Consider the following 12158-nt stretch of genomic DNA (forward strand, 5'->3'; position numbering starts at 1 on the left):
AAATTTTAAAACATACATTTCACCATCCCAATTTTTAGTCCCTATTATTTTTTTGGCTCTATGTTACAAGCAGAGGTGCACGATTTCTTTTTTCTGTTTTAAATATATAATTTAGTAAGAAATCGTGGCTTCTACAGTACTAAAAGAGCATACTAAATACACATAAATTACTTTTTATGAAAAAATATTGTTTCTATCTTATGGATGAATTAAAAAATTTTCCTTATATTTTTTAAATGCTCGTATATTTACTGTACTATTTTTTAGAATGATAATTTAGGGTAGGAGTTATAGAATCTAGCCGGGGGGAATGTACATTCAATATTTATTTTTATAGGGATATAAAATAATTAAAATTTTACAAAAAAATCTACAATTTAATTAATATAGTAGATCTTTGGGCCTCAAAATATTAATAGGTCTTTATCATATTTATATTTGAAAGAAAATATTCATATGAGAATTTTTAAAGATGGTTACACATAAATATATTTCTTTTTTTTGTAGGTTAAGGAGCATATAATATCGATTAAACAAGATAAAAAAAATCAGAAAATTACGTTTAGCTTATAAAATAAAAAATCCATTGGCAATTATTTTAATTTTAATTCTTAAAAAAAATATTTTTTGGCGAAATGTTGGTGGGATAATAGTTGATAACTCGGTTTTAATCGGCTAATAACAAAACCACTGAGTTAAGTTTTTATAATATGTGACATATTTTTTGGCGAAATGTTGGTGGGATAATAGTTTATATCTCGGTTTTAATCGGCTAATAACAAAACCACTGAGTTAAGTTTTTATAATATGTGACATATTTTTTGGCGAAATGTTGGTGGGATATAGTTTATATCTCGGTTTTAATCGGCTAATAACAAAACCACAGGGTTAAGTTTTTATAATATGTGACATCTTTTTATATCTTGTGATTTAAACCATTCCTATGAATTTATTTGTAGTCCTACGAAAATTTTGTTAAAAGCAAATAAAAGTAATTTATGTGTTCGATGGATTTAAGCAGAATGCCTAACCATGGACTTTAGCATTGTAACATATATAAATTATTCATTTTTAAAAAAAACTTTATATCACAAGAACGTGTTAAATTATGTCCTTTTTGGTCTCATAGTAGAATAGCCCTTGGTACTTACATCATAAAAAATTTATTGCTTTATGTCTTTTTCAAGAGCACAATGTTTTTAAAATAGTTAAACTAATAACATGGTTTGTATTGATATTTGTGCATGATCTCCATTTATATAAGCGAGATATGATGTCTTTTAGTGCTTTTTTTTCGTATCTTGCGATTTATATTTTTTTTGTTTCAATGTCGTTCTTTCAAGTCAGAATATACCAAAATAATTTTTATTGAATTTTAGGTGTTTAATATAATTCATTATTGTGTAGATATAATAATGCAGAACACGAATAGCAATGTACGTCAAAACTCGGGATGTTGTGGCTAAGAAATACCGTAACTCGTACATTAAGGAGCTAGGAATGTCAACTGACGCATACACACAAATATTAGGATTGAGAAAAACACTTAAATCAATAAATCCAGAAAATAAAGGTTGGTTAAAGAATATTTTAAAAATGTGGAGATGGAAATAAATTTCGGTCAGATCTGCTCTAAAGAGCACTTTTAATTTTTGCTTTAATAGGATAAAATAGCTTAAAAACAAATTAACGCTATAATAAATAAAAAGCGTTTTGCTGATATAGATATTCCATCATGTCGTAACATGGGATAGCTAGGTAAGTTAATATCTTTAAAATTCAGGAAGAACATGAAGTTTTTAAAAAAATAGAAGCATAGATTTAAATGATAGGGGGCTATGGTTATGAGGTGTAAATATCTAAAATATTTTTTGATTTAGATGATTGAGTATTCAAATTTTTCACATAAAAAAGCTTCATGTATTACCTGTTCATTAATTGATGCTGATCAGCTACAAAGGGTATATAATACACTGATATATCGATCCAGATAGAAGAAAGCCTTTGATTTTGAAACACCACTTAAAAGTTGCGCTGGTACAACTTGACTCGATTGCCGAGCATAAAAGCGAGTAATCAAAGCCATTGTGTGATGATATGAAATTTCCCTCGAAGCGGTGACCTGATTAACTTGATCAAATTAAAATCGCTTGACTTTGATTTTTCATGCATTCAAACGATAAGATAGAGAACAACCGTTGGACCAAACAGACATACAAAGAGGGTTAAATATAGAAGAAATAGCCCAAATCATGGATAAAGATACAAATGGGAACAAATCAAATTTTATTTTTAAAGAAAAAAATCAAAGTTCTAAGGGTGATTTTGCGTTATATAATTGTGAATATAATTTATTATCCAAATATTTTAAATATCCTCGAATTCAAAATCAAAGTTCTAAGGGTGATTTTGCGTTATATGATTGTGAATATAATTTATTATCCAAATGTTTTAAAGATTCTCGAATTCAAAATCAAAGTTCAATCTATTTTGTTTTCAAATTTCTCAGAATAGGTAAAAATTATAATTATTTGTAGGGCTCAATTTATGTTGGAATTTTGTTTTTATTCTTAAGCACAACTTGCTTTATTTCCTCTGCGCACAGCGTATTGATACTTTTGGCTATCTTTAAAGTCTTTTTCAATACCTCTCCTCCATTCAAGAGTTATAAATTCAAGGGTCTTTCTCAATCCCAATGTTTGGATATATGCCTCAATCTCAATATAACTGTAAGAATAATAAATTAATATTAACCGAATCAGCGGTAGAGCTTTAATTAATTTAACCAAATCTAATTCTTCTTAATCAAATAAAATGATTCTCAAAAAAGCTCTAAGGATAAATGTATTTACTTTAGTGCTAAATTATTCGCTATAATTTTAGTTTATGATGTTAAGCAAGATTGCTTTATTTCCCATAAGAATACCGTATCGATACTTTCGGCTATCTTAGTATTCTTCTCTTACTTTCAAGACGCATTATTTAAGGGTCTTTCATAATACCAAGGTTTGTATATATGCCCTCAATCTCAATATATCTGTAAGAATAATAAATTAATATTAACCGAAAAGGTTTTAGTGCTTTAATTAATTTAACCAAATTTAATTTTTCTTAATCAAATAAAATGATTCTCAACATAACTGTAAAAATAATAAATTAATATTAACCGAAAAGGTTTTAGTGCTTTAATTAATTTAACCAAATTTAATTTTTCTTAATCAAATAAAATGATTCTCAACATAACTGTAAAAATAATAAATTAATATTAACCTGATAAGCGGTAAAGCTTTAATTAATTTAACCAAATTTCATTCTTCTTAATCAAATGAATGTCACAATTATAGCTGTAAAAACAATTAATAATATTAAGCGAATAATGCAGAGATTGAATAAATTCATCAAATTTTTTTAATCAAATAAAATTTTTATCAGTTGTTTAATTTACCTACCCTTGGCACCTTTTTTGCTACTGCTTCTAAAAATATGCTTAGGTTTTTTGTCATAGTATCTTTGATTCTTTATCTTCTTAAAGGTACCCTTTGGAATTATAACTGGAGCAATTTCATTTCGGGGTTGTGAGATTATTTCCCGATCAACTATTTGGCGCCTATCAATCCACGATTTTGGAATAGCAGCCCTTTTCTTTTCATTTTTAACGATTTCCCTTTCCTTTTTACGTATTCCAATTAATTCACGATATTCCCGCTCTTCTCTTGTAAATATATCATATATTCGAGGTGCTTCTTTTCCTTCCTCTTCAGCTTCGATTCTCATCAACTTGCTTTCAATTTCAGGGTCAATAAAATCGGCAATATTCTTTCCTTCATAGAACTCAGGAACAATATCATACTTATCATCACACAAATAATTTTCTCTTTCATCAAAAACATAATTTTCTCTGTCTGCTTCAAATTTCTCTTTCTCAAGAACAACCCTACCATTTCTCAACATATCTTTTTCTTGTTGGTGTTCTACACCCTCGTTTCTTATAATTTTTATTCGATTCATGACCTCATTTATTTTTTCAGTATCGACTTTTTTCTCAACTCTTTGCTTTAGAAGAGTTTGACACGCCAATTTCTTCACATGTTCGACATTTTCTTCTGTTTCTGTACTCATCATAATAAACCTTCTTTTAACCAAGAAATTATATGTTCTTTCAAGTGCATTTTTATCATTCTTTAAGCAATCAATATTTTCAAGGTTTTCCATCAAAACGTCGCATCTTTCTGAATTCAAAATAAGATTCTTTCCGTACACATCAGATTTAGAAAGAACAACAATAAAATTTCCAAGAAGTGGCTCCAAACTCTCGCACAATCCAATCTGCTCTTCCACGGTATATCCACACTCGGTCGAAAGATCAATTAAAAAGAGAACGGTGCTTTGGATATGAGCCAATGCTGTAATTGTTTGCATTTCGATTGTGTTACGCTCTTCAATCGGGTGATCCAAAATTCCCGGCGTATCGATTACTTGCCATCTCAAATAATCAAAATCGAAATGGCCTACGAAAAGATTTTTTGTTGTGAATGCGTATGGCTGGACATCAACATGAGCCCGAGAAATTTTATTTATGAAAGATGATTTTCCAACGTTCGGATATCCACAAAGAATTAGAGACAACGATGATGGTTCGATCGATGGCAAACGGGAAAGATGCTGTCTTACCTCTTCCAAATACTCCATACTCTTTCCCAGTTTCTTGGCGAGGGTGGCCATTCGTCCCAAGGCAGCTCTTTTTAGTTGCTTTGCCCTATACAAGGTCTCTGCGTATTTCAAAAGTTTTACATACTCCTTTCCTACTTTTTCAATTAATGATCGGGTTTGATTTATGTGACCAAGTGCCATTTTAAAATGGTCTCTGTCGTAGAGAACATTCATGAGATCTGAATAAAATGGATGGATGTCCTCTAAACGGGGAAATTGCTCGGTAATGGACGAAAGACGATCTACAAACTCTTTGGATGTAAATCTCACCTTCTTTATATAGAAGACTCGTATTTTAGATATATGATATGTCGGGTGAATAACCGTGGGCGTCTTTCTTTGAGTCTTGTTGAGAACAATATCTATTAATTCTTTGTTAGAAGGCACTGCATTAATATTTCGAAAATTCGCCATTCTTGAGGGTATATTGTCAAAATTATGAATACGAAAATTTCAAAATATTATTGAAGATTTGAAATTAAATATTGCATAAATTAAAAATATAAGAAAAACATCGGAAAACCCCAAAACAATGAAATAAGACAATCATAGCACAATTAGCATAAAAAATAAATATATAATTCAATATGTAAATTTAAAAATAAAGGATTAATTTGGTTTAGAAAATAGTACCTAATAAAATAACGTTAAATATAATGAAGCAATTTGAAAATAACAACATTTTCTGTGCGATCAGATAACTAATAAATTGGTGGTGAAAAAAATTATGGCACTAAAGACTTGTCAAATTCGTCTTTATTTATAGATTAATTATATTTTTATCACAAATATCTATTTAGACACGGTCAGCCAATTGGGAATATTTCACAACTCCTCGATGCATTTTTTGACACCTTCCCTTGATCTATCTTCGCCAGTTGCTCTTCTTCTCTAAAATGAGATGAGTTCAAGTGTCTTGCGGAGTGTGAGTGAGCTTGCATGCATGCTTCTACTTCGTCCGGGATTTTTAACTCCTTAACTGTTAAATTTAATAATGATTAATGCAAAAGTAACCAAATTATGGTTGAAAATTTAAACTTTATCTGTTTTTAATTATAAAAATTGCCTTTGTATATACAAAAAAGGAATTAATCATAAAATATCAATTTGATATTTTTATCAGAATTGATTAAATGTTCCAAATGTATTTCTCTCTGGCTTTTCACAAAATTTTAAAATTTGATGTGAAGAAATTAATTTTAATATCCTCCTTTATTGCATATCAATATTCCTGTAGAACAATCAATCGAGCTCTATCTATACAATTGCATGATGATTTTCTATTTATTATTAAAAGCGAAGAAAAAACATATAGATTACAGTAAAAGCATAGATACGGGAAATATAAATTACCATGCTTGCTGTTTATGATCCAGTATATAAGACTACAATCCAGAAAACACGTTTTTTAAATCTATTTATCCTATTATTGAGCAGACAATCCTGTGTAAATAAAAAAATAGAGCAATCAAAGGAACCGAAGTTTTCTATTCAAATATTTAATAAATCTAGTCTCTCGCTATCGGAAAAGTATTTAGTATCTAAGGGTTAAGATAAGATATTAAAAATTTATCAATGAATTTCCTCTTCTAATTTATTATATTTATGGTCTAGAGCTTTTATAATCAATAAAAACCCGTTTTCTTTTTACTAACACCATTAATGCTATCGGAGCGAGATAAAGATGCTTAAATAACTTAACAAGAAATAAATATGTAATGCTTAATCAAAAGAAAATTGCTTTGTATTTGTGTGTTTTGCAGTATTTAACTTTTACAGCATATAGTTGTATTTGTGGATGCCCTTACAGACCTCCATGTTGTGGTGGATGCCCCTATAGACCCCCTCCATGTTGTGGTGGATGCCCCTATAGACCCCCTCCATGTGGTGGATGCCCCTACAGACCCCCTCCATGTTATTGTCCCTACAGACCCCCTCCATGTTATTGTCCTTACAGACCTCCACCATGTTATTGTCCTTATAATAGACCCCCTCCATGTTATGGGGCTCCTTGCACGCGACCAAATCCACATGCCGAACCCAAGCCACTTTTTCCACCACCAAGTAAACCAAATCCAATTACAGAAAGCACAAAAGAACCACCTTGCTCTGGTAGTAAAGAATCATCAAAAAAAGAAAATGTGGTTGAAAAAAGCGATAAATCCAGATCAGATGCTTCCAATGAAGATAATAATAAAAATGAAGAGAAACAAGAACAGGAACCATTAATAGACAAAAAAACAACAAATAATCATACAAAAGTCGATCAAAAATCAGATCAACTCAACAAGGATCATGCACATGAACATAAAAATTCCCACGAAAAAAGTCAAAATAATGAAAAAGATCAAAATAAAGATAATGACAAGAAAAATTCTCATCATGATCACAATGAGGAAAATGATGCAGACCATCATGTCCATGGAGACCATCATGCCCATGGAGACCATCATGCCCATAAGAATAAAAACGATCGAAGCACAGAAGAAAAAGAAAAAGCGCAAAATAGCGATACGAAAAAAGATAGCCTAAACAATGATGCAGACCATCATGTCGATAAGAAAAAAAACGATCGAAGCACAGAAGAAAAAGAAAAAGAAAAAGCGCAAAATAGCGATACGAAAAAAGATAGCCTAAACAATGATGCAGACCATCATGTCGATAAGAATAAAAACGATCAAAGCACAGAACAAAAAGAAAATGATAGAAACCACGAAAAAGAAAAGAACACATTAATAAAAGGTGCTGAACTTGATGACCCTAAGAATAAAAAGAATCAGGAGAATCAAAATCAGGAAAAAGGGCAAAATAACGATAAGGAAAAAGAGATTTTAAACAATGATGGAGACCATCAGGCCCATGGAGACCATCATGTCCATAAGAATAAAAACGATCAAAGCACAGAACAAAAAGAAAATGATAGAAACCACGAAAAAGAAAAGAATACATTAATAAAAGGTGCTGAACTTGATGACCCTAAGAATAAAAAGAATCAAAATCAGGAAAAAGGGCAAAATAACGATAAGGAAAAAGAGATTTTAAAAAATGATGCAGACCATCATGCCCATGGAGACCATCATGTCCATAAGAATAAAAACGATCAAAGTAAAGAAAAAGAGCCTGTGGATCAGGGTCAAAATAAAGGAAAAGATAATGAACATCATCATCCATCCCATGATCACCACCATCCATCCCATGATCACCACCATCCATGCTACGGGCACCATCATCCATGTTATGGACATCATCACCCATGTTGTGGACATCATCATCCATGTTGTGGACATCATCACCCATGTTGTGGACACCATTATTAGTTACATGGTATTGAATTTTAATGTTAAGTTATTGATTTTACTTTGTTGAAACAAATACATTGTCATTAAAATAAAGTAAAATTTTCATAATTTAAAATCATACAAATTATTTTGAAATGAATTCACCATTAAATGCTATAAAGATGTGTTGAAAAAATATCTTATAAGCTTTCTGCCTATATTTTATTCCCTTGTAGTTGAACTACCCAAAAAAATAGAAAAAAATTGCATTTTAATATGCAATAAACACTTCAAATTTAATTTGTATTCCTGTCAAAGGATTTATTTGAACCGGTAAATTTCTTACATTGTTATATTGATGTTTTATCCATGCCAAAAATTATTTAAGCCGAAAAATGTAGCATGAAGCCAGAAAAAAGCTTTACCAGAAAAAATATTATTGAAAAATTTAGATGGGTCACTGAGTATTTTATGTGCCAAATTCCACGATTTCATCTTATTTTTACATGCAAAAATTGTAAACACACCAAATTAATATTGGTATAATTTGTACATTTTTAGGTGACCCGAAACACATAACTTTTTGCGTGGCAACTTAGGATAAATAGCATGGTTTGAGAATTTTTTATCTGGGTAATAAGCTAAGTAAATTATAATTCTGAAAGCTATTATATAAGAAAATGTATACGATAAAAATTTATAATCTAAGTGGGTATACTTAAATATAAAGAAATTACAATAAGTATTGAATCTATCGTGGCTATTGTAATACAATGAATCGTGCTTTTATTTTTTTATAAAATACTTTATTGGAATTAAAACACCTGTGAAAAGTGTTTTTTTTTCACAGTATGATATCCCATATTAAAATTTTTATTATAATTTTGTTTCAAGATTTTAAAATTCTTTTTTGGGCTTTTTCTGCATATTTATTAGAATTTCTCAAGAAGATATTTCTTCTGATGTAATAAAAAATTATGCATGTAAATATGAAAATTCTTATGTCATTCATTTAACGCTTTCATTTTTTCCAGGACCCATACAGTACAAATTGGATAGGTTTTTTTCGTACACAAATAATGAACGAAATAACATTAATAAGGCATCAAAATATCCTGATATAATTTTTTTTTTTATTTTGTGATTTTTTAAATTAATTATAAAATGATTTTATTTAATTAACTAATAAGTGATTTAAAAAAATCATGAATAAAACAATAATGTGTAAAATATATTGAATATATAACTTATTTAGATTAATATAAAAATAAAAATTTTGGGGACTAGTAAATCTTTTCAGACTTTTAAAATTAACCAAATAAATAAAGAGATAAAATTAAGGGTTAAGATACTTATTATGGATTTTTCGGTAACGATAGTAAGGTTAAAAAAAGAGTCAAATTTAAAGTTTGCATTCTTAGACATCTATCTTAAAAATTATGAGTGCTATTGAATATTTGATATATCAGTTTTATTCTGAAAATATGTTCAGAAAGCACAAAATTATAGTAATGACCAAACTGGTAACGAAAAAAAAAGTAAAATTCTTTTTAAAAATTTTATTGTCCACCACGCATATATCATGAGTTATATTTACAATGACCAAACACGTAACATCAAAAAATGATTTATATCAGATGAAGTTTCAAATAAAATTATTTTTTTTATGCCTGTTATGCTTTAAAAATTTTGGTGCTTAAACATGTCTAAACATGATCCTATTTTCGATAGAACATCAGGCGTCTCACGTGGTGGTCTTTTACATATATAAAAACAGAAAAGAAAAAAATCGCGTATTTCAATCATCACCATTGTAATAAACTTAAAAGTATAAAAAAATATATTCAAAGGACTTCTTATGCTAAATTAGCATGAAACTGATGACAAAAGTCCCGAGGTAGCATTCGATCACATCATAAATAAAATTAAAAAATTATTATATTCTTTAAAAATAAAACTATATAGATACATAAAATAATAGCACGTTTCCATCGGATGATCTAAAAATATTAAAAACATTATGCTTTAAGATAATTATTATTAAACTGTGTATAATGTAAATAACACTTATTTTATATGTATGGAGGCGATTTAAAATTTAAAAATGCAATTTTTTGAGAATGAGATTGACTACCCATATTTTAAACTATATTAAAATTGGGGGATTCTTTGACGTCGATAATATTGCTATACCATATAGTTTTTATGTTAAGTGCGAAAAATAACGTTAAAAATGCATGAGACATTTTTAATGGCAATTTTTAACTTTATTTTTACGATTAATTATCACGAAATGAAGACAATATAAAAATTTGAAGCATCAATTACTAAGTTGATAACTTACGAGAATGAATTAATATTTTGCGAATATAGCTATCCCATTATCTTCTATTTGACAAAACTGTGTTCTATTGATAACATAAAAAAATTACGAGTTCTTGTGAAGTTTATTAAAGTTTTGGAAACTTTATCAAAGATATTTATATTGATAACGTATAGAATTTCATTGAAGAATATAATGAGATAAAAATTACACTGTATAGTTAAATGTTAAGTCCCACAAACTGAATATTTAATAAACATAATTAACTTGAAGGTTTTTTTAATAAAGCAATCAGAATATGTAATCTACATTTGCCTACAAATCCGTGGAAAATAAAATTCTCACTTTTATTATCAAATAAAAGCATGCTTATATGTAATTAATGGTGGTCCATAATAAAATAATAATGCGCAACTTTCGATTAGAAATTTTATTTTTGAGAAATGCAAGTGAAGAAATCATATACTCTTATGTTTTTGAACAAAAACATGCTTTTTATACCCTATATAATTTCATCTGTGTTTGTGTAAAAAGAAAAAACTAAAAATTTATAAAAACCCGTTTGTATCCTACTTCCGTTCATTATGGTGCAGATGTAATATTATTCTAGGTAGAAATTTATTCTTATATATTTTATCGTTTTTTTCAGCATGGTTAATTGATGGATCTTTTATATATAATAACTAGTTTATGTTTCATTTGTAATTTTTTTTAAAGTCTTCGAGAAATAGTTATATACTATCAACGAATTTCATTCTTTTATGAGGACTGAAGGTTTGATTATACACCCAAATCTCACTTTATTTTAATTTCATAATATGTAATTTTGTGCTTAAGGTCGAAGATTAATATCTGTCAAATAATTTACTGTTTAATACGTGAGTAAACTACTATGAAAAAAGCAACTAAACTGAATTATATAAAAGGAATCAAATCATAATAAATTTATGACCTCCTTATTTTTTTTGGTGAAACCATATTCAGCATCAAATATTTTGATTCTTGATAGCTATCCATTCAACTATCTTAAACATAGGAAAAAATTATTTTTAAGCTAGATAGATGTTTATATATATTAATCTAGAAACATTATTTGAAATCATTAGCCACGACACTAGTTGAAAGAAATTTAACAATTATAGTGCATGCTGGTTTATAACTAAAAAAAAACTAACCAAGAAAGGAAGAGAAATAAAAAACTATAGAAATATGATAGAAGATTGTGTTAAAATTTTACATTATACTATCATTCCTAACAAAAGGTGTCCTTGACCTAAATATTCATTGAATATAACGCCAGCACAACTTATAAAGAATATCAAATGTAAATATAATAATAAGTGCCAAGTATATTATATGCTGGTATTAAAAAGATTAATGAATCTCAAGATTAATTTCCAAAGTGTTTCTGGGCTTTTTCGCATTTACGACGAGTTAATTATATATGGATCATGCTAAATATATCATTTTTAGTGTACATAGAAATGTTATAACGATAAAAAATAAATTAAAATGATATATATGAAGACTAAAGTTTCAAAAATAAATATTATTGTTCCCGGACAAATAGTCAAGCTCTCTAAACAGACACATATGCTTTTTAATCTTCATCTTGATAAGAAATTTTAGTTGTATGTAAAAATCAAATCAACCGCTTCAGTTTAGTATTTATAGAATAAAAATCGGTTTTTATTTTAGTTCATAGCTTAGATGCCTTGTTTCATGGCATATATTTAAAATTCATAATTCAGTTTTCAACCTAGAAAAATCAAAAATATACTTCTATAACAAAAAAGTCAGATCATAAGTTAGATAATCTAACTTCGGAAATTAGATTGAATTAATCA

The 12158-nt window shown here is 28.4% G+C and overlaps 1 pseudogene; it reads right to left on the minus strand.

The window, feature by feature from the left end:
• Positions 1 to 3695: 3695 nt before the first annotated feature.
• Positions 3696 to 5124, minus strand: LOC147067676 (uncharacterized; annotated as a pseudogene).
• Between the last annotated feature and the right edge of the window lie 7034 nt (positions 5125 to 12158).

This window comes from Rhyacophila brunnea, unplaced genomic scaffold (genome assembly GCF_057557595.1).
Source record: "Rhyacophila brunnea isolate RB1 unplaced genomic scaffold, BYU_Rbru_1.0 scaffold_34, whole genome shotgun sequence".
NCBI lineage: Eukaryota > Metazoa > Arthropoda > Insecta > Trichoptera > Rhyacophilidae > Rhyacophila > Rhyacophila brunnea.